Genomic DNA, 21,126 nt, shown 5'->3' with positions numbered 1-21,126 from the left:
TGAGATCTCACGTCCTTATGGGATTTCGTATACATTCCGGAAATTGGCTAAGTAAATAAGTTAACTTTAAAGTGGATTTGTTGTGCGAGGAGTATGTCATGACTTGTTAGCCCTAAGCTCCGTGGTGGGTAAACGGTAAACTCGACTCTACGAGCCCAAAAAGTGACAATAGGGACGTAAAGGCCAGAGTTAATGTAGTGCTAGCAAGAACGTGAGTTAATAAGCCTCGGACTCCTTTTTTTTTCCACAAGGCATGTTAAAATGAATAAAGGCATGGTAGGCGTATTTAACAAAGGTCGCGGTATGTTAGGTTTCGCTAAAGTAGGGAAAATTGCAGCCCCATGCCTTTCCTTGATAATATGGAATCACGCTGCCGTCACTATACATACGGTAAAAGGTATGAAAGGCAAAATAGCTAGAGCACAGGAAAAAAACAATCTCAGCAAGAGCCATACGTAACGACTACTAGTGCTCTTAAGGCTCTGGGATCTCCTGTAAACCCCCATACGATATTAAGGGAAGCAGTAATGGGGACTATTTCGAAAGTGCGTGCTGCAGAGAGCCAGATGAGGGGAGATCTCCACGTCCAGTTCGGAGGGCAGTGGTATCTTGACCCTACTATCATTATGCCTTCGTTATGTTACCTGGATTAACTTTATTTGCGACTTTTTTTTGTATGTGGGATTTTTGCTTTTTTTGGGTGGATAATCGATCGTATCTTATTTTCATAGTTTGTAGTTTCCTTTTATAGATACAGATATAGACTTTATTTTTTTTATTATAAAACAGAACTTGAAAATACGAACTAACGCTGGGGGAAGGTCCGATCCCTTCCCTTCCCAGAGGTATGGCTGAGCGGCTTAAGGCATTGGTTTGCTAAATCAACATACAATACATTGTATCATGGGTTCGAATCCCATTTCCTCCTACACTTTTCCTTGATGATTATGCTGAAGTACAGGACAGAATCCAAAATTACAAGACACTCTTTCCCTATGATATGATGGCCAGGCTGTTACCTGAGCACTCTTCCTGCCGATCTTACCTTGGTAAGAATGTAACTGTGTCGTTGCCTCCGTTCCGTAACAATGAACAGCAAAAATAGACAATCAAAGGAAAAAGTGCAGTGGTCACCCCATTTCCCATCCCTTCAAAATGGCAAACCAAACGACACATAAGTCTACTTTGATAACTGTAACGGTAGCCGCTACCTTTACCTTATCAACGCTTTTTTGTTTTATTAACGCAAGCAAGAAATTCTATTTTTGCTTTGGTTTGCTTTCTCTCTTTTTAGAAAAGCACCAAAAACAACAAGCTATAGTAGCGCTACAGCAGCTATAAAAGTAACCCAATCCCAGCCCTTCACGTTAAGCGGTCTCCTTTTCATGCTTTAGATAGCATAGCATCTCAGTCTCCTGCATTTATGTTATGGCCCTCGATTTCCCCAGCAGAAAGGGAACCCAACCCTTTAGTCTCTTTTCACCTGTATATAGTGGACCTAAAAGCATGAAGCCTTACTACGAGCCCTTCAGACATGTATGCAGCAAGTCTTTCTAAAGGATCTCTAAACGCAGACGCCGATTTATGAAGATCTTGCATTGCTAGCTCTGCAACCTCCATCTTTTCTTCAAATAACGCAACAGCACATGTGATAAGAAGATTCTTCACACGACTGCCAAGATTCAATGCTTTCAAAAAATGCTCAAAGGAAAAAGAACCATGCTTTAAAGCTATTACTGCACTTATTTCCATCTTGGTTTCTTCTGGAGCTACTAAATCATGCACCAGCTCCTTTATATTATATGCTGCTCTTTTTTAGTCAAATGATGGAAACACCCAACCATGCCCGTAATGATAAAGACAAATGCCAACACGTAAGCCACTATTATTGCAATCAGAGCTCCTAATTGGCGCAAGTGGTGCAAGGACGAGCTATCTATGAAGGTATGGGATGTAGTATGGTGCAATGTCTGCATAGAAATGCTAAGGTTGCATCTCTGCTCTCGAAGTTTAGAATTTTGCTTAGCCTTAAGGGGTGAACTCTTCTCATGGTAAGCATTGAACCCAAGCCATACTCTGTGCATAGATCTTCATGCAGATGCTTGAAAAATGCAGGAATACTCCCTTTCCTGTGAACACATTTGCACTAAGGTCAAGGACCTCTAAGCTATTGGAGTTGGCAAGGGATGCAGGAAATGGCCGTGTAAAGTTGTTAAAGCTCAATATAAGCTTACGCTTAAAAAAAAGAGAAAGGTTACTACACAGTCGATAAAGTAAGCCAACCGCCGCAGGGACTAAACAAAAAGGCGTCACTTAGCTAGTTAGCCAAAGAGGTGCTTTTTTGTATATATACAAGAGATTAATTATGTTCTTATCTAACATCGTCGTGTGTTTAAATGATTGAAATCAGCGGGTTTCTTTCTTCATTAAGCTCAAGTGGTGTGGTAAAATAGGACTAGGTGTTTCTTGGTTAGCTGCATTTTCGTTATGATTGTAAGCTTTACATAGATTCAAGGCTTTCCTTTCATTCTCACTTGCCTTTAGCATATCTTGTTCACAGCTCAATGGCCGTACTAAGAATATAGTAAACATGCGCCTCGATAAGGCGCGGCTAGGACAGCTCGTTGGTTCTTCCAACGTGTGTTTCCTTAGGGTCTTGGTTTCACTTGTCTTCATCCCGCATTCGCATGAGTCAGTTTGAGTGAAGGGCTGCTTTGGTTCCGCACGCTAATGCGTTGTTGAGTACCCTTTTTTATTGGCCTTCCGCCGTAGGTTATCAACCTACCCTTGGTACGGAAATGGGATTACTGCAGGAAAGGAAAGGGAAGGAAAGGAAAGGAATTACTTCCACCAAGGAAGGATTAATAACTTCCATTCAAGCTGTTTACGTACCTGCAGATGATCTGACTGACCCAGCCCCCGCTACGACGTTTGCACATTTAGATGCTACAACTGCGCTTTCAAGAGGCTTAGTAGCAAAAGGTATCTATTCGGCCGTGGATCCGTTGGATTTGACGTCAACTATGCTGCAGCCTTGGATTGTGGGTGAGAAGCATTACAAGACGGCATAAAGGGTTAAGCAGACTTTGCAACGTTACAAAGAACTTCAAGATATTATAGCTATTCTCGGATTGGACCAGTTATCCGAGGAGGACTGTTTGATGGTAGCTAGAGCACAAAAAAGAGAGCGTTTTTTCTCTTTTTTCTTTTGGATTTCTATTTGATATGCTAATCTGTATATGAATGGAGACGATCGGACTTTAACCGATAACTTCATGCTTGCAAAACATGCGTTCTACCGATTGAACTACGCCCCCGTCCTCGTTTCATGTGCAACACGTATCATGTGGGCAAACTAAACACAAGAGAGCTATTGCTCATACGTGCGTGTCTATAGCCTTCTTTCTACAGAGTTTAGACTTTATCCAAGACACGGCCCCATTTCATCACACTGTCAATGAAAGAGGCTAAATGTCATAAAGTAAAGATGTGTCGTTGGCAGCAAGCAGTAATAGTTGACGAATCTTTTCTCGGTCCACCATTTTGATTGTATCGGCGTTAGGGAGGGGATAAGCCGTCTTGTCTTCTCGGAAGGGAAGCCTTGAGGCCAAAAGCTAAGCGAAAAGAAAAAGTTTATGGATACAAGAGATGAAAAACCGCAATCTTGGACACAAAAAACAAAAAAAGTTTGAAAGATGAAATTTCAAAAGCCACCAACCGATAGTTATGGCTTCTTTTTTTCGCACTTAGAATTTTGGATAGATGCCCTTATACAGGAATACATCCGAGAAGAAGCGCTTGATAAACAAGAATTGCTTATCCAAATATTCGCAGTTCTTATAAAAGTCAAAGAAAACTTGAAGGCAAAAAGGAACTAAGCTAGTGGCCCCGCTTTTCCTAGTTACTTATGAAATGGCACGTTGTCTATGTATTCGAGTGGTCTCATTGAATCTCTTCGGGGGTCTGCCCCCTGCCCCCATATACATCTTAATGATAATAGAAGCGTCGAAGGCCGATGCATCGAGTAAAATCCAGGGGAATCGCACAAGTAAGCGAAAGGGGCACGGCACCGAGTTTATCTCAAAGATTGTTTATCAACAGTAACATGGCTGGGTATTCATAACTTTTTCTTGCGTGAAACCACTTGCTCTGCTTTAGGTCGCTTCATAACTTAACTGGTTCGTACATAGCACGAGGCTTAAGAAATAGAATAGGATTTTCTTTTGTAAAGCATTTAAAATCAACGAGACTACAAACAAAGAAAGAAAAAGAAAGCAAGTTGTAGGCAAAGAAAAGAAAAGGAAAAAGGAATATTAAGCACCATCCATTACCACGCGAACCACCGGGTTCATAAAAAAACTAGGGTAGAGTGTTAAAATAACATTCTACATGGTATTCTGGAAAAGAAATCAAACAACTAAGGATGAAACAAATCAACGTAATAGCTAGGTTACCTAAACGGGTGAAGCTCTCTGTCTTTAACAATTTAGGAATGCAATCATTGTTCTTTAATTGGCTGCTCCGCTCAGGCTTTCCCACCCCGCGAAAAACCCTTTGCTACACTTGCATCTTTAATTGGGCTTTCTCTTCACTTGCCAAAGACTGTGTCTCTTTAGACTCTTAAAGGCATTTTCGTTAATCCTACCATTACGTTGAATGTAAATGCATTGTACTAATAAAAGATATAGTGCTTAATCGCTCGGGCTTTCCCCCGGAAAACCCTTCGCTTGCCATTACAGGGGCTAGCTTTATGTCGTAGGAACAAAGGTGCTACTAAAGCAAAGGAAGAGCTAGTGCAACTCGTTAATAACAACTTGTTTTCTAAGGGTAAATAGGGTTTAATTATTAACCATAATAGATTCTTTGTTTAAGGGTTAAATCGTTAATTTTAATGGCCTTTAATAGTTCACTATTAAAGTAAAGTTGTATAAGCCCTGGTCCATCACCTTATTGTCTAGCAATGCTTGGTACGTTGAGGCGAGACGGGCGACTCGCTTAGATCACCCAGCGGTAGTGTTAGGCCTTTACTGCTAAAGGACATGTCTTTACATTTAACAAACACTACACTACCAATAGTTCAGTTCCCTAGCCCCGGTTAGTTAACGTCAGGACAAGTGTGAGAAGGGTCTCCGTGCCGTGCATGAACCGCCGCGATGCAATCATAGCCATAGACAACGCCAAACAGTTGCAACTTCTTCAATTCAGGGATACGAAGCAATCAACGCTAAGCAGCAGCTTTGAGAATACAAATCAAAGCCTGTAATAGGTTCATTGACTGGACAAACAGTTATAAAATACGTATCTTTGGTGGTTGAAGGGCAAAGTGTTGACTAACGTCTACGGGCTTCAATTTTTTCATACTGGCCCTTCTCTTTTGCATGACCGAATAAGCGAGTAGCTATTACGTATTTCGGTATAGCTATCCCTCACTAATTCGTAGTTTGGTCGAGCAGTCATAGAAATCTATCACGGTTCATGATTAAACTTCATTCCACCTTGCAGAAAGTGGCATAATTGGCCCCGGCTAGAGCTGCGGTAGCTGCAGAATCGAGTAAGTAGACCACCGTATGGACAGATAGGCTTACCAGTCCACCGCCTTTCTTGCTACTAAAGCAGTGCCGCAGGCAGTGCTTGCTTGGTTGCAGGGATTTCAAAGTACCTTTTCCCTGCCGCTCGGACGGACAATTAATTACGTTTCCCTGCCTCCCATTAATTACGTAATATAGAGAGTTGTTTCATTGCTCGGACAAGGAAATTAAGCAAACGACACCCTATTTGATCAAGGTATTTTGAAATCCCCGTGTCTGCGTGCTCATTTGGGCACGAAGTTCACTCTAACGCCGTAGACACCGAGAGTTTAGTTGGTTGAGTTTCGAAGGGTAGAGCGGTAGCCTACGTTATAGTTCGTACAGTTCTTCGCTTCGAGGAGCCATAGTTGCCTACAAATAAGAATCAATGTGCCCAAATTCTATCTCAAAAGAGCTTTGCTTTCCTCGCTTGGTAGTAGTTTAGTTTTTCGCAGCTCATGTAACTTAAAGGAGAGAGTCTGTGAAACGGCACCGGTTCAAGCCCGGTCATGAGCCAAACTGGATAGGAAGGATCATCTACTACTCTGTCATTAAGTTGAGCACTGGTATGGTGACTGGAGATTATTGGGGCAGCCCTTTTCCGGAATGTAAGATGATCCGCCTTGCCATGGCCATTCCGCTTACGGTTATTGGCTTTGCCAATAACTAACTAAGAGATCATCAACAAAAAATGATGCCATGAAAAATAACCTATTCGAAACTTCAAAAAGTCTAACTATTTCGATGATTAGCCGTCGGGGGGTTTCCAATGAACTTGGCTACCAAAAAGAAAAATGGGCACCCTTTTCATTTCTTCGTTAAGAGTTACCTGTACGGTGTCACTCTAGAGTGACTCGGGAGTTCATATCAAATGCATTTTCTTAGTGGTCGCCATTTCAATGTACGAATTTGGAAGGAATTAGCGGGGGCAATTTTTTAACTTGTTACTTCTATTCTTCCAATTCCGACAGTTCAGAAGACAGGCCGGAAGAGGAAACAAGCCAGCAGCCCGCCCAACAAGGCTCCACGTCGACAAAGAATTTCTCGTTTCCTCCTCCTCCATCATCTTCGGGGGCGCCGTTATGGCAAGAGGAGTTTGGAGGGGATACTTGTGAAATCAAGGATGACAACTCCACTCCAGAAGGAGACAAGGCCGGACACGAATTGAGCTCAGGGCCGTCAAGCGAAGTTGAGGGAAGCCCTTCGTCATCGAAGAATAGGAAGGAGGAGGGTACTAGCGAGGCTCCCGAGACTAGCGAGGCAAAGAGCCAGAGCCCCTTTTCCTGACAACAAGAAGAGGAGCTGCTTTCCAAGCCAGATCACCTTGCACAATCACAAGTGCCTAAACATTCTTGGTGGAACCGAGTTTGTGTTTCTGTAGGGGACCAAAACTGGAGAAAGACACTCCTTCCGGAAATGAAGGGAACAGTCAGGATACTGGGTCGGGCGATAATGACCCCGGAGAATAGGAAGCATTGGGGGAAATTTCTTGGCTTTTCCCCTTCCTGCTTCCCGAAAAAGTGAATGGCAAGGATGAACCCGAGAATGAGAAAAGGAGCAGTAGTAGGTATTGGAAACGTATTTAGTCCTTTGACAAGCCCTGTGGCGTGAAATCTATCATTAGCCAAACAATTATTCAGTTATGCTACTCCAGACTTTGCCTTAACAAAAGCTATTGCCCTATGATGAAAAGGAGCAGCAGTAGGTATTGGAAACGTATTTAGTCCTTTGACAAGCTCTGTGGCGTGAAATCTATCATTAGCCAAACAATTATTCCGTTATGTTACTCCAGGCTTTGCCTTAACAAAAGCTATTGCCCTGTTTGCTTTGATGATGGCCTTTTCGATATTCCTCGTATTTTAAGGAAATCAATAAACAACCCTAAAGATAAGTCTAGATAAATAACGGTTACTTCGGGGTGGCCTTTGCTTTGGTCACCCCCCAACTAGGTAACATAATGGTAATGCGTTGGACTTACAGTCCTAGAATGATGGTTCGACTCCATCCCCAATTTTTTTTAAGTAAACCCACTGTGCCATGATGGTACATGACAAGGGACCCTAGCTTAGAATGCAATGGATGTATGTGGGTTCCCCCCAGCTACCTACTCCTTTTGCTAGGGATTTGGACACGCGAGGAGGAGGCTCTGTTGCTAGCCCTTATTGACATAGAGCTACTGCCTTGGCAAGAGCTGCTGTCTTCGCTATGTCAACCGTGGATAAAGAAATGCCATAAACGCCGCTGTTTCCGTTGAAAACAAAGAAATTGCTAGAAGAATGTCAATTGATTCTACGACGTAAACGAATCATGATAATTCGTTGCAACTTGAAGTCCCGCCTTGGCAACCGCTACGTAGCATCCCAGGTTTAGTAAGCACATAGACTCTTAACAAGCTATGGGTCCGGATCATGTTAAGATGAAATGCCATTTGACCTCAAGTGCTAGCAAGGGCATCTAGCCAATGCTTTCCTGGCATGCGTGAATGTTGGGTTGTGAAATTAATCGTTTAAATGCAGAAGCCAACGATAGCACTATGACTACGAGATTAGGTCAGGCCCAAGGATTCCTCCCTTTACCGCGTCCTTTTCTATCTATCTATCACGGATTACCCTTTTAGCATATGACCATGCCTATCTATTCGTAGCGTCTTAAAAGAGCTTTCGAAAGAATAGTCATTTCATTTGTTTTTTTGGATTCGTCCAGAGAGAAGCAATTAGTCGATTTACGCGTGCCGACCTTTTTTTAGAGCTTCGGTTCTTTCGCCTGAGCATCAGTGGAATAAGGACTACATGGCGCTAGCCACACAAATTCTTTGCTTTAAAAGAAAACTTTTGTTTGCCTATATGATACGTGTTGCACAGGAAACGAGGGCGGGGGCATAGTTTAATCGGTAGAACGCATGTTTTGCAAGCATGAAGTTATTGGTTCAAGTCCGATCGTCTCCATTTGTATACAGATTAGCACATTAAATTTATAACTAGGCTAGGAAATTCAAATTGTTAAGAAAACTTCCCTGTTGCCTGGAGCCCAGCACTACATTGGCCGGGACGCCTTACCCCTTGGCACGGCACCTTAAGCTAGGGAAAACCCGGCTAACCGCCACCCCGAGTCGCTGCCGGGGCCTGGTCAAGCGACTCAACGACGAGTGCACAGCGGCTCTATAGGCTCTTCTGGCCAAGGGAAAGCACCTACTTTAACCAAAAGAGCTCAGTACGGCACCTGTTCGCTACCACCTATACAGAATCGGTGGGTTACCCGCTTTAGGTATTAGCTGAAGAACAAGCGGGGGGGCTGCTACCATAGCCAATCTAAGGCGCGACCTTGAGGGGGTTCTAAGGGCGGTAATTGACCGTTTAATCCTCTTAGAGGAACTCTCCCTGAGCAAGGTAGACATGGTGGCTTGCCACACTGGCATATATGCCGGGCCCTCTAAAGCACCCAAGACATAGGAAGCCTACAGATCAGGGTCCCTTCCCTATGTGAGTACATATTCCTTTGATGGGCTAGACATTTTGACTGCCCAAACCCTTTGCTCAAGCGCTGGCATTCATAAGGGTCAGTTTGCTTGCTGTTTTACAAACGAAAAAGTTTTCTTGTCGAAGAGTATCTCAAGGATCGAAGAGTTTACATATTTTCTTAATTCTTCACGAAAGTCGAAACCGTATTTTTCTAGGGCTATAGCGGGAATTGGGCTTATTTTGCTTTCGTTGAAGTAATTGTTTTTCTATTTGTCTTAATCGTCGGCTTGGTCTATGCATGGTGAAAAGGAGTTGTTTTGCAACGTGGCTTCTCATCTAGTTTAACAACAACACTTTAAAACAAAGCCTATATCGTATCCTATACGTCACGTTACGTATTATATCATTCCTAACTTACGCAAGCAAAATACTTGATAACTACGACCCGTATAGGATTTCAACTCGTTACTACTTTAGCTACCCATCTCTTTAGATCGTTTTTTTACTCGGCTATACGTGCTCATGCTAAGGTGTGTGTCGTACGCGCTTTCGTGCCATCCCTTGCCCCACCTGGGGTAACCATACAACATCGTTAGTGGAATCTTGAAAAGAGATTAGTACGAGGAAGCCCATTGTCCTTGCGGCGCTTTTACCTCTCGCCTATCAAAGTGATGTTCTTTCACCCGGTAGAAGAACTTGTCTAGCGAAGGATTTCCCGCTTAGATGCTTTCAGCGGTTCTTCCCTACCAACTTAGCTACCCGGCGCTGTTACTGGCACAACAACCAGAACACCATAGGTTGACCTAACCCAGTCCTCTCGTACTAGGGCAAGCTTCTCGCAGTTATCTAAAACCAACGGTAGATAGGAACCGAATTGTCTCACGACGTTCTAAACCCAACTCACGTACCACTTTCATCGGCGAACAACCGAACCCTTGGGACCTTATTCAACCCCAGGATGTGATGAGTCGGCATCGAGGTGCCAAACGACTCCGTCGATAAGAGCTCTTGGGAGTCATCATCTTGTTATCCACGGCGTACCTTTGATCCGTTGAGCGAGAGCCCTTCCACACGGGACTCCTGGATCACTATGGCCGACCTTCGTCTCTGTCCAACTAGTAAGTCTTACAGTCAGGCAGGCTTCTACCATTACGCTCATAAGCTGTTATAATATTAGCTTGAGCCTACCTTCGCACACCTCCATTACTCTTTGGGAGGCATCCGCCCCAGATAAACTACCCACCTTGCAATATCCCGCTTCTGACAGCAGCGGCGGTTAGGAATCCAACGACGAGAGAGTGGTATTTCAAGATTGGTGGCAACATTGCCATCACCTTGCATCTATCCTACACATTAAATCAAGGACGTCACTGCAAAAGTATAGTAAAGGTGCACGGGGTCTTACCGTCTAGCCGTTAGTACTCCGCATCTTTACGGAGAATTCAATTTCACTAAGTCCATGTTGGAGACAGCGGGGCAGTCGTTACCTGTAAGTCTTGCTAAACTTTTTGGTTTAGCTTGGGCTTTCTCTTTACCCAGGCCTTTTTCTCAGTTCCAATAGAATAAGCCATAGCGGTAGCCTGGGCGCTTCATGTAAAGTCTCTGGGGATTGGACCTCTGCTATCCAGTCTGGATGTTCTGGAGCAAGTGCATGATTTTCCATTCCCCAATCCTGCGGATCGTCCATTGTGTCATATCTAAGTCCTTGAAGACAAGTGCACTTAGATCTTTAAAATGTTCCCGCATGTAATGTGGCCTAAAACCTTAGAAGGCTGGCGTAACTTACTGTGTACACCATTCATGCAGGTCGCTACTTATGCGACACAATAAAGTTAATCAAACGACAATGGATGGTATTCAGTTCCATGCCATCCTCGCCTATGGCCTTATAGTCGCCTATAAGTTCGGACTATATCATCATCTCGAAGGATGTCTGGCGTGTGGTCGTTGGGGATCGAGTTTAGATCTTGGAACTATGTTTGCGGGCGCATGGCACGAGGCTATGAAAATGGTCAGGCGCGGGCTCAAAAGACGATGTATTTCCAACTTGCTATCCTGTTGATGGTCCGTGCCACCAACTACATTTTCCATTCAGCCGTGGATAGGCCGTAGGTTGGTTGAAAGCGCTTCGCGCAGTCGACAGCCAAATTTTTTTGATTTTATCATGTTCTGTATGAGTATTGGATACTGATATTCGGGCGGATGTCCCAGCATATTGCCGGATTATGTTATCGAACATCTCTGTCAAACCACCCCTTTGTCGGGGAATTTCGCTACCTTAGGACAGTTAGAGTTACTGTCGCCGTTTACCGGGGCTTCCATTCAAAGCTTATAACACTTCTCCTTTTTACCTTCCGGCACCGGGCAGGTCTCAGACTCTATACATCGTGTTACCACTTAGCGGAGTCCTGTGTTTTTAATAAACAGTCGCTACCCCCAATATGTGCCGCTTTCCCAATCCTTCAATAGGAGAGCACCCCTTCTTCTGAAGTTATGGGGCCATTTTGCCGAGTTCCTTCAACATGGTTCTCTCAAGCGCCTTAGTATATTCTACTTGTTCACTCGTGTCAGTTTGGGGTACGGTTGGTTTTGCATTTTAAATGTTCAATCACCCTCCCAATTCCACGAAGTTTTTTCCCGGGAGTTTCAACCCTGCATAAAGCCGGAGTGACTTTGTAGCCCCCTGCCCAATCATCCAATTCACGAGGTTAACAAACACGCATGGTTCAGTAGTTAAATCAACTTCGTCGCTTTCGTGTACCCATCGAACGTTGCCTTTTCGGGGTTCCTTAGGGACCGATTCACTCTGCGTAGATTGACTGAACGAAGAAACCCTAGAACTGGCAGGCAATCATGTTTTTCACATGATTTCTCGTTACTCATGTCAGCATTCTCACTTCTGGTACCTCCAGGTGTTGTCACCAACAACTTTCCTTGATTGACAGAACGTTCTGCTACTGACACTTGAAAAAGCTTCTTTCAAGGTCTCGTCGCTTCGGTGAGTCACTTGAGCCCCGAGACATTTTTAGTGCCATGAAGCTATACCAATGAGCTATTACGCTTTCTTTGAAAGATGGCTGCTTCGAAGCCCACCGCCTGGTTGTCATCGCTTGATCACTTCCTTTTCCACTAAGTGATTGCTTAATGACCTTAACGTAGGATCTGGGTTGTTTCCCTTTCGACTTTGGATCTTACCATCCAAAGTTTGTCTGTACAAACCCATGGCCTGTATTCGGAGTTTCCTTGGGGTCGGTCAAGCTTTGGGATACTCTAGCCCATTGAGTGCTCTACCTCAAGCCATAAACGTTATACGCTCTACTTCAATAGATTTCGCGGCAAACCAGCTATATCCGATCTTGGTTATTCATATAGGTAAGCCCCGAACGGAAGAGCTTTCCCCCCTCTTTGAAACGCACGTGCAAGTTTCCTTGCATACGGCTCAAATGACGAATGGGAAGTCTAGGCCCCGGCAGGTTTTGGTTCCTGCATTTCAGGAATCGCTCGGAGCGTTTAGAGAGAAGCTAGAAGCAAAGCGCAACTCAGTTTCCTTGGTTTCCAGTATGCATGAAACCAGAAGAAAGGGCAGCCGGCTCAGCCAGGGGAACCCTAGCGGGGGAAGCCCAGCGACCCTTGCATAACCTCTGTGGCGTTACTGCTCGCAGTTATTCATTTAAGGCACGAAGTGCGTATAAATGGTCTTTTCGCGCTTCGTCATTCATGATACGAGTTAGCACTGGGTCCCCAACTCAAAAGGTCAGGTCGGTGATTCATTGAATAGATATGTCTTTATCTACCTCCGCTGCCTATTTTACCCTACCCAGTAAAGCAAGCTGGTGGCTTTTCATATCGTCTTCTGCCCACTGGACGGTATCTGATCTTACGACCAGACCTCCTGAGGGGAGCCCATTGGGTTTACCTTGTCGACATGTTGACTTTATTACAAGGAAAAGCGATCCTGTGCTATACTCCGGTGATCATTTGCCGATCGCGGCACGCAGAGGCCTGTCGTGTCCCAAATCACATTCTGGTTCATTCTTCGCCAACAGAGTGCCTACTGGCCCGTAATGATACAGCAGCTTTATGGTTTCTACGAAGCGTTGTCGCACAATTCACTTGCGTTGATCAGTAGTCTTGCCACTCCTAGCGGGTTCTATGATGCCACCTCTTGCATTGTTTTGTTAGCTTCACACCCTCCCCAAAGGAACGCATGGTGGGGTAGGAGCCTCCCGCTAAGCTGAAATGACAGTAGCCTTGGCAATCGGGTCTCCATGGACACTTGCTTGTAAAGCAGACAGGGCGCGCGATTTGAAAGGGATAACCAAAGAAGCGCGCTTTTTTAGGGCCCTCTCTCTCCAGCGGAGTGACGTTTGCCCCAACGCAAGCAATTTTGCATTCTGCGGAATCTCATTTCAGCCAGCCATTTCTTTTCAAACAGTTTTCTCTTTTCGATTTGAAAAGAATGGAATGTTGAGAAAGAGTTAGTGCCGTTAGGCACTTCCCCCGGCAAAAGTGGGCGCTGCAGGCACTTACCCTACACGGCGGAAGACAGGGACCTTAGGCTCCCGAAGGGAAAGTGCCGGTAAGTACAACGTTGGTCTTGAGTTTGGCGGCTGCCATAACCATTGCCTTATGCTCCTCAAGTCACACGGCCTTTCCAAGCCGCTCTATCTCTCGATTGAGATTAGACTATACATTTTTCTCATCTCTAATGTAAGGTCAACGTTAGGGTACAAGTGCCGATGCAATATTTTCATAAAGGTGTGACTCTTGGTCAAAGAAGGCCTTTGTCTCTTCTCCATCAGCCGGACCGCCAACGTTAAGGCGAGATCACATTGGTCCAGTCCCCGCGCAGTGGAAGCATCCACTCAGATAGTAAGGAAATGTCCGATGACTGCAGCATCTGCCGCTAGCAATTGTTTAGAATGACTGCAGCCACGTCATCACTTTGGTGGTCGAATTACTGCAGTTAATTCAAAGAATTACTGCAGTTAATTCAAAGAATTGCCTAGCTTTTGCTATCCGTTATGGCATTCCTTTCTCTTCTCCTCTTCGCATCTTTAGTGGGTCCTGGCTGTCAACTATGTCTCCCAACAATTCTCAGTACATATAGCGGAAAACGCTTTTCACATATCGAGGTCGGAATGGGATCAAGTGTTCCGCGTTTTACTAGGATGCCCGGACAAAACAAACACGCTTGATTAAGAAACAAGAAAGTGCTAACGACAAGAGCACCTGCCAGAGAAAATGCAAATACAGCTAGTACAAGCCTTTGATTATTTAATCGCTACCAACCCCACACTTCCCCCTCGCACAGTTAGCTTACCCGAACGAATTGACTTTATCAACTCACGTATAGTTAATAAAAAGACGCTAGCGCCTCCCGTTAAGATTCCCTCCAACCCAGGTTCCCCTACGACTACCATGTTACGACTTCACTGACCCAACCGTGATATGCGCAAAGGAGACCACCCATACCGAAATCGGCCACACTCAACGCCGGCATGAAACACTTTAGCAATAGGTGATCTCTGGTCGATGCTTTGGGCGAAACCAATTCCCAGGGTGTGCTGGGCGGTGTGTACAGGGCCCGGGTACGTATTCACCGCGGCATGCTGATCCGCGATTACTAGCGATTCCAACTTCATGTTCTCGAATTGCAGAGAACAATCCGAACTGAGGCAAACTTTATGGATTCGATGCGCCTTACGGCCCTGCTTGCTATTGTAATTTCCATTGTAGCACGTGTGTAGCCCAGCCCATAAGGGCCATGCGGACTTGACGTCATCCCCACCTTCCTCCATAGTAGAACTATAGGCAGTCTCGTGTGAGTGCAACATCGGCACAGACGAAGTGTCATCAATCTCGTACCGCCCCGTTGACAAGTAAATAATGACATTGATCCTTTGAGAGCAGCATGTCTTAGCAACACAAAACAAGGGTTTCGCTCGTTATAGGAGTTAACCAAAAACGTCTCACGACACGAGCTGACGACAGCCATGCAGCACCTGTATGAATTTTTGTTTCATCCCGTTAAGCACAAGCACACTTGTTCATATGTCAAGTGTTCATACGTGAAGTGTTCATATGTCAAGGGCTGGTAAGGTTTTACGCGTTGTATCGAATTAAACCACATGCTCCACCGCTTGTGCAAGCCCCCGTCAATTCCTTTGAGTTTCAGTCTTGCGACCGTACTCCCCAGGCGGAGTGTTTAATGCGTTAGCTGAGCCCCCGATCCGCGGACCAAGGACAAACACTCATCAATTATTGCATGGACTACCAGGGTATCTAATCCTGTTTGCTCCCCAAGCTTTCGCACCCTAGCGTCAGTAGAAACCCAGAAAGCTGCCTTCGCTACTTCGGCGTTCTTTCGTATATCTCTGAATTTTATCCCTACCACACAAAATTCCACTCCCCTCTATCCCACTCAAGTAGATTGGTTTTGAAAGCATTCCGCCAATTGAGCTAGCGTCTTTAACTTTCAACCTAATTCACTGCCTACGTGCCCTTTACGCCCAGTCATTCAGAATAACACTAGCCCCTACTGTCTTACCGCGGCTGCTGGCACGGAATTAGCTGGGGCTTCTTTTTCGAGTCTTGTCATAATCGTCACTCGACGAAAGCTTTACAAGCGGCATTGCCCTTCCTCGCTAACGCGACGTTTTTCACTCACTCACGCGATAATGCTGGATCGGGCTTTCGCCCATTGTCCAATATTCCCCACTGCTGCCTCCCTATGGAGTCTGGGCCGTGTCTCAGTCCCACTGTGGCTGATCGTCCGAAAAGATCAACTAAGCATCTGCGGCTTGTTCAGCCTTTACCCAACCAACTACCTAATACTATGCAGGCTCATCAAATAGCGCTTTTTAGCTTTATCGAAGCTTGATTTTTTGCTTTTGTTTCTTTGGGATTCGGCCCAAACTGTTTGGCAGATTCCCACGCGTTACGCACCCGTTTGCCACTTTGTCTTCAAATGTTCTATAAACAGAAAACAACGTTCAACTTGCATGTGTTAAGCATATCGCCAGCGTTCATTCTCAGCCAGGATCAAACTCGGTTTTTTGGTTAAAAAAGGGCAATCTTTGTCGTTGATGATCTCTTGGTTAGTTACCAGCTCTTGCCAATAACCGTAAGCGGAACGGCCATCGGCAAGGCGAATCATCTTACGTCCCGGGATTGAGACCGAGTGGGGGTTAAGCATAATCTCAGATCAACAAAGCAGTGCTCAACTAAATAATAGATACTACCGCGACCTTTCCGATCCAGGAACGCGACCGGACTTGAACCGGTGCCGTTTCCTTTCCTGGTACATAGGAATACTCCATCCCTTAAGCTACGTGAGCCAAACGGGGAAGCCCAACAACCCCAAGCCCCCTGTTACTTTGTCGCCTGTGCGCCTCTCTTTTTGTTGAGTGCCCAAAAACACTCTGGCTATCCAATTTCACTCCACCTTATGATTGATAGCCGACAAGTACACAGCTTGCTATCACCGACCTGGCCTCTTAGTTTAGTGGTTTCTTACGTAAAGATTGGCTAAAGCCTAAAGACAAAGATTCTCTAGTGTTCTCGTATAATAGTCAAACTATAATAATCAAATGTAAATATTTGTGTGGTTAATGGACAGATCGTCAAGAGGTGACTTGCGATGTTGAGAAGTCCCCACTTGCGCTTGGTCCGGGATCCCTGAGGGATAGTTTGGCTTCACGGCGGGCGCTCCAGCAAAGCTAATTCGGTATGCCTATGCAGCGTGTTAGCCAAAGAAGAAGACTGAATTAACACCATAGCTGCTCTCCCCGCAGTCTTAGCAAGAGATTTTATCCTACTTGGTTTTGTGAATAAAGAAAGTTGAACTGTGCTCGATACAAATCCGCAAGGTTTCAGAGCCTCTCCAATTCCAAAAGCATGCCCCGCACAAAAGAAACAAAAAAACAACTTCCGCTTACAGAAAGCCCCGCAACGAAACCTAAACCAAACAAGAGCATGGTGCAATTAATGCTTTTCTTTTAACATCTGTTTTTACACATTTTCATAAATGCTTTTATGTAGTGTAGCTAGCACTGAAAAAAGCTAATGTCGAACGGAGTAAAGCAGTTGGCCGGAAAAGATTGCTTTGCTTTGATTTTGCTTTCTTTTAAAGCAAACGCATCTTTTTCTGCTTTCGCTTGTTTGCTTTCTCTATCGCATCTTTTTCTTTGCTTACAACTTGCTTTCCTTTTCTTTTAAACGGTGTTTTTCTTTGCTTTAAAACTGCTGACAACATGTAGTGCGGGGGCAGGATTCAAACGTGCAGTCTTCAGGTCATGAGCCTGACGAGTTGGCCATTTACTCCACCCTGTAATCTTGGCCTTGGCGTTTGGGGTTGGTTGCCCACCAGCATAGGGACCACCTAGACTACCATCGGTCCCGAGAGGTTACGTTAGCCTAGCACCTAAAGATCTAAGGGAAACGATACTCCCCAGGCGGGATACTTAACGCTAAGTTAGCTACAGCACTTAGGGGTTGATACGCGCAGCGATTATCGTTTACGACTAGGACAGGGGTATCTAATCCCATTCGCTCCCCGCTTTCATCTCTCACTGTCAGTGTTGGCCTAGCAGAGTGTCTTTGCCAAAGTTGTTTGAATTGATTTCTACGCATGAAATAAATTGGAGCTTTACTAGTGGTTTAAGCCTTTTTTTTTCTCCGTGCGTCGTATCCATAACTTTTTATTATGAAGCAGACATATCATCTCATTAGGAGTTGCCTCGATACCACCGGCATTGCAGCGCCAGTAACTTAATTATTCTCTTATCCCTTGCCCTCAAAGCGTACAGAATCAGTGACCACTTCGCTTATAGCCTCAAAGCATACGCGTACAAAATCAGTGACCACTCCGGCCTCAAAGCGTACAAAATCAGCGATTGTAAAATATCTTATTTGTTCCATCCTTTGCCTTGCAGGGAATTGGTGGTTCACGTTGTAATGGATGGTAAAACTTCAATTTATCGTGGTTCGGTCTTGGATTTGACCTATTAGAGTCTGTCTTCGGTTTGCTACTTTAGTTTCGCAACGCGCCATCTTTCATTTGTCGATGCCTCTGGCCATCTTCCTCCTTCCGTTGAGTGTAAATCCGCTACGCCTCCTTTTTTCCCCAGTTCTCGTTATTCGTTTCGCAACGATTCGAAGGCTGGCGTAAGGCTAACAAATCGGGTGTAGAGCAACTAGGCATTTCGCGTAAGTCATGAACAAAAGAGCTGTCATCCTTTGCATTTGATATCCATAGCTCTAAAGCTTTAATTCATTCAAATAGTCTCTCCTTTTGTTCACGCACGACTTGTATCTCTTTTTCAAGTTTTTTACTTGTGTTGCGTTAGATCCTATGCTCTTCCTCAAGTATCCCACACTCGTTGCCTGTACAAATTCGTTTACGTGCATGGTCCACGATATCCGAGTAGAGACGCTAAGTTTGTACCTTTGGAAGGAATTTTGCTAAGCCGGGCGAACTGGTAAGCACTGATCCCAAGCCATACTTTGTGCATTGATCGCCTAAAGATGCTTTAAAAAGGCTAAATGCAAGCTGGTGTCCCTTCTATCACCTTCCCTGCTTGCTTGGCAAGCTCTTAGGGATGGTGCCCTCCAGTTCATTGCTGTTGAGATCCACCCACACCAGATACTTACAGTCCCCCAGTGTGGGAGGAATTGTGCCAGACAGTGAATTGTTATTGAGATGCAGATAGTTGATTCCGGCCATGAGACCCAGCTCGAAAGGAATGATGCCCACGTGAGAGCGCGAGCCACTCCAAGCTGCTAAAGTTAGCATATCCTTTATCCAAACAAAACAAAAAGAGCCGGCTATGCTATTTCGGCTCATGTAATGTAGCTGCTATGCTATTTCGGCTCATGTAATGTAGCTACTACCTTTGGATAGAGCCTTTCTATGTACTAGGAAACGGCACCGGTTCGAGTCCGGTCATGGGCTAGTAGGAAAGAAAAACGGGAACTTTGCTTTCACTTGTCTGAGGATGAATAATATTATCTCAACCAAACCAAAAGAGCCGTGATTTGTTTGGTGTCGCTTGTTTCCTTTCCGATCCTGAAATTGCGAGCGGAAAAGCGAGGCGATAGCACCGGGGCTGCGAGAGGTTCAAGTCCTCTTTGCCTTCACAAAACATGGAGTCCTAGGATGGCAGAAATCGAGCGAAACAGACCCTCTTCAAGGTATTTCCTCTTCGAAGCTTTGATGAGCCAACCTATGTCGCCGTTAACCAAACAGGTAATCACGCTTAGCTATGTTAGGTTAAACGTTAGATAACATCTTAGCAGACTGCATTAACTAAGCCTAAGATAAACTGAAAACAAAAACTTTTTTTGGTGCAACTTGGTTCTAGGCATGGTATAAACCCTGTGTATGTGATATGAGGTGATTTGGATCAAAAAATCTGGCTCATAAATCAAAATTTGGCTTACAAGGACTTCTTTGCATTTTTTGGCAATTTCCCAAGTTGTAGTTGATCATTTTGGCTCATATTTGATATTTGGCATGTAAAAGGTGTGTACAAGTGATAGGTGAGGCGATGATACAATTTTCAAGCCAAAATAGTGCATAAGTAAATAATTGTGATTATTTACAGCAGTCAATATTTTCTTGCAAAACTTGTAAATTTTGACTTAACACATTCTATACACCTAAAACAAGTCCTAAATTGAATTTGGTAAAGTTTGGTCTTGCCGGCATCACTTTGTGCTTTGTCGACTGTGAATCTCTTATTTTTGTGACTACACTGCCTGTAGAGTTGGTTAGACACTTTTGAAGCTATAAACTTGTCCGCAACATAGTCGTGAAGCAACTCATCCAATTTTGGCCCATTTGGAGTCAATTTGACCTCGTATGTCGAATTTGACACTTTGTAGCCATCGAGCCGTTTTCTGATTTTTGAGATCTTTGCTTGATTGATTTCACAAAACCAATCATATACATTGTGTATAATCTCGTAGGTAAGCTGTTTGTGGAGTCAGAATCCAATTTTGGCATATGTCAAAAACCTAGCTTTTCTACTTGGGACCCCATCGACCCTTGCCGAATGTTCAACTGCTGATATAGAAGTGTTCTAATACATTGGGAAATGCTACAATTCAAATCTCATTCGATTTGGTTGAGCTGACAGGCCGCTATGGTCTATTTTTGGTCGTAGGTCTTCGTGCACTGCTCGGATTCTAGGGTTTTTTCTAAGGGTTTAAACTAGCTACTGGCCGTACAAAATGGATCATTGATGAGTAAGGAACTTACCCCTCATGTCTCGTGTGGGACAACACTGAAAACAGGTGACTGTGGACTCCGTAAAATACACGCGAAGAGGGTCAAAAGCTCTCTCTCCAAAGGCAACAACTAGAAATGAGGTGATTTTAGCCTACCTTGGGTATCTATACCCGGACTTCCCGAACCAATTTTTCCTAGATTCCCCTATTAGTCCTACTAGGCCATGAAATCTATGTTAGCAAAAATTTCCCCAATCGGATTCCTGTAGCTCATTCTGCAAGAATTCTGCAAAAGTAGGTATGGCCGCCTAATTTAGGCTTCCCGCTTCCATCTGCCAATTTGATTGAAACTTTTTGTGCTTGTCCGCCTTGTCTTTTTGATAACCCGTGTCTTCAATTTTTCCATCTGAGCTCCGTTGCTCTTTATTATTAATTTTTGACCTATTTATTGGAAAAATCAAAGGAAATAACAAAATGCGTTAAAAAAGCAAAGTGAAAATCGAATAGTTAGGAAAAATCCATTGAAAAACACATCTTTATTGTTTTTTGTTGGATTTTTCCATTTTTAAGTCTCAATATCGAGAAAAATGATGAAAAATAACCACAAAGGACTATTTTTTTATGATTTTATGATAGTATATACACTATTTACACTCATCGGGGAGCCATTGGTTCACCATCTAGGGTGGACAACTTAACTGCTCCACTTGGAGATACATCTTCACTGATAAACGGTCCGTTTTCCTTTTTCTTAAATTTGGGAATGTGTTGCTTAAGGGAACAGATTAAAACTAAGTCCCCTTTTTTGAAGATTTTTGTAATTAAATGGAAATCAAAAATTGCTTTTGTTTCTGCTTTTGTGCATAGAT

At 44.2% G+C, this 21,126-nt stretch overlaps 1 pseudogene; it reads right to left on the bottom strand.

The window, feature by feature from the left end:
• Window positions 1-14,419: 14,419 nt before the first annotated feature.
• LOC147431937 (18S ribosomal RNA) lies at window positions 14,420-16,081 on the bottom strand (annotated as a pseudogene).
• Window positions 16,082-21,126: the final 5,045 nt, after the last annotated feature.

The sequence above is a fragment of the Adiantum capillus-veneris genome, chromosome 21 (genome assembly GCF_014529385.1).
Source record: "Adiantum capillus-veneris isolate H3 chromosome 21, ASM1452938v2, whole genome shotgun sequence".
Lineage (NCBI taxonomy): Eukaryota > Viridiplantae > Streptophyta > Polypodiopsida > Polypodiales > Pteridaceae > Adiantum > Adiantum capillus-veneris.
This window is presented reverse-complemented; position numbering and strand designations above follow the sequence as displayed.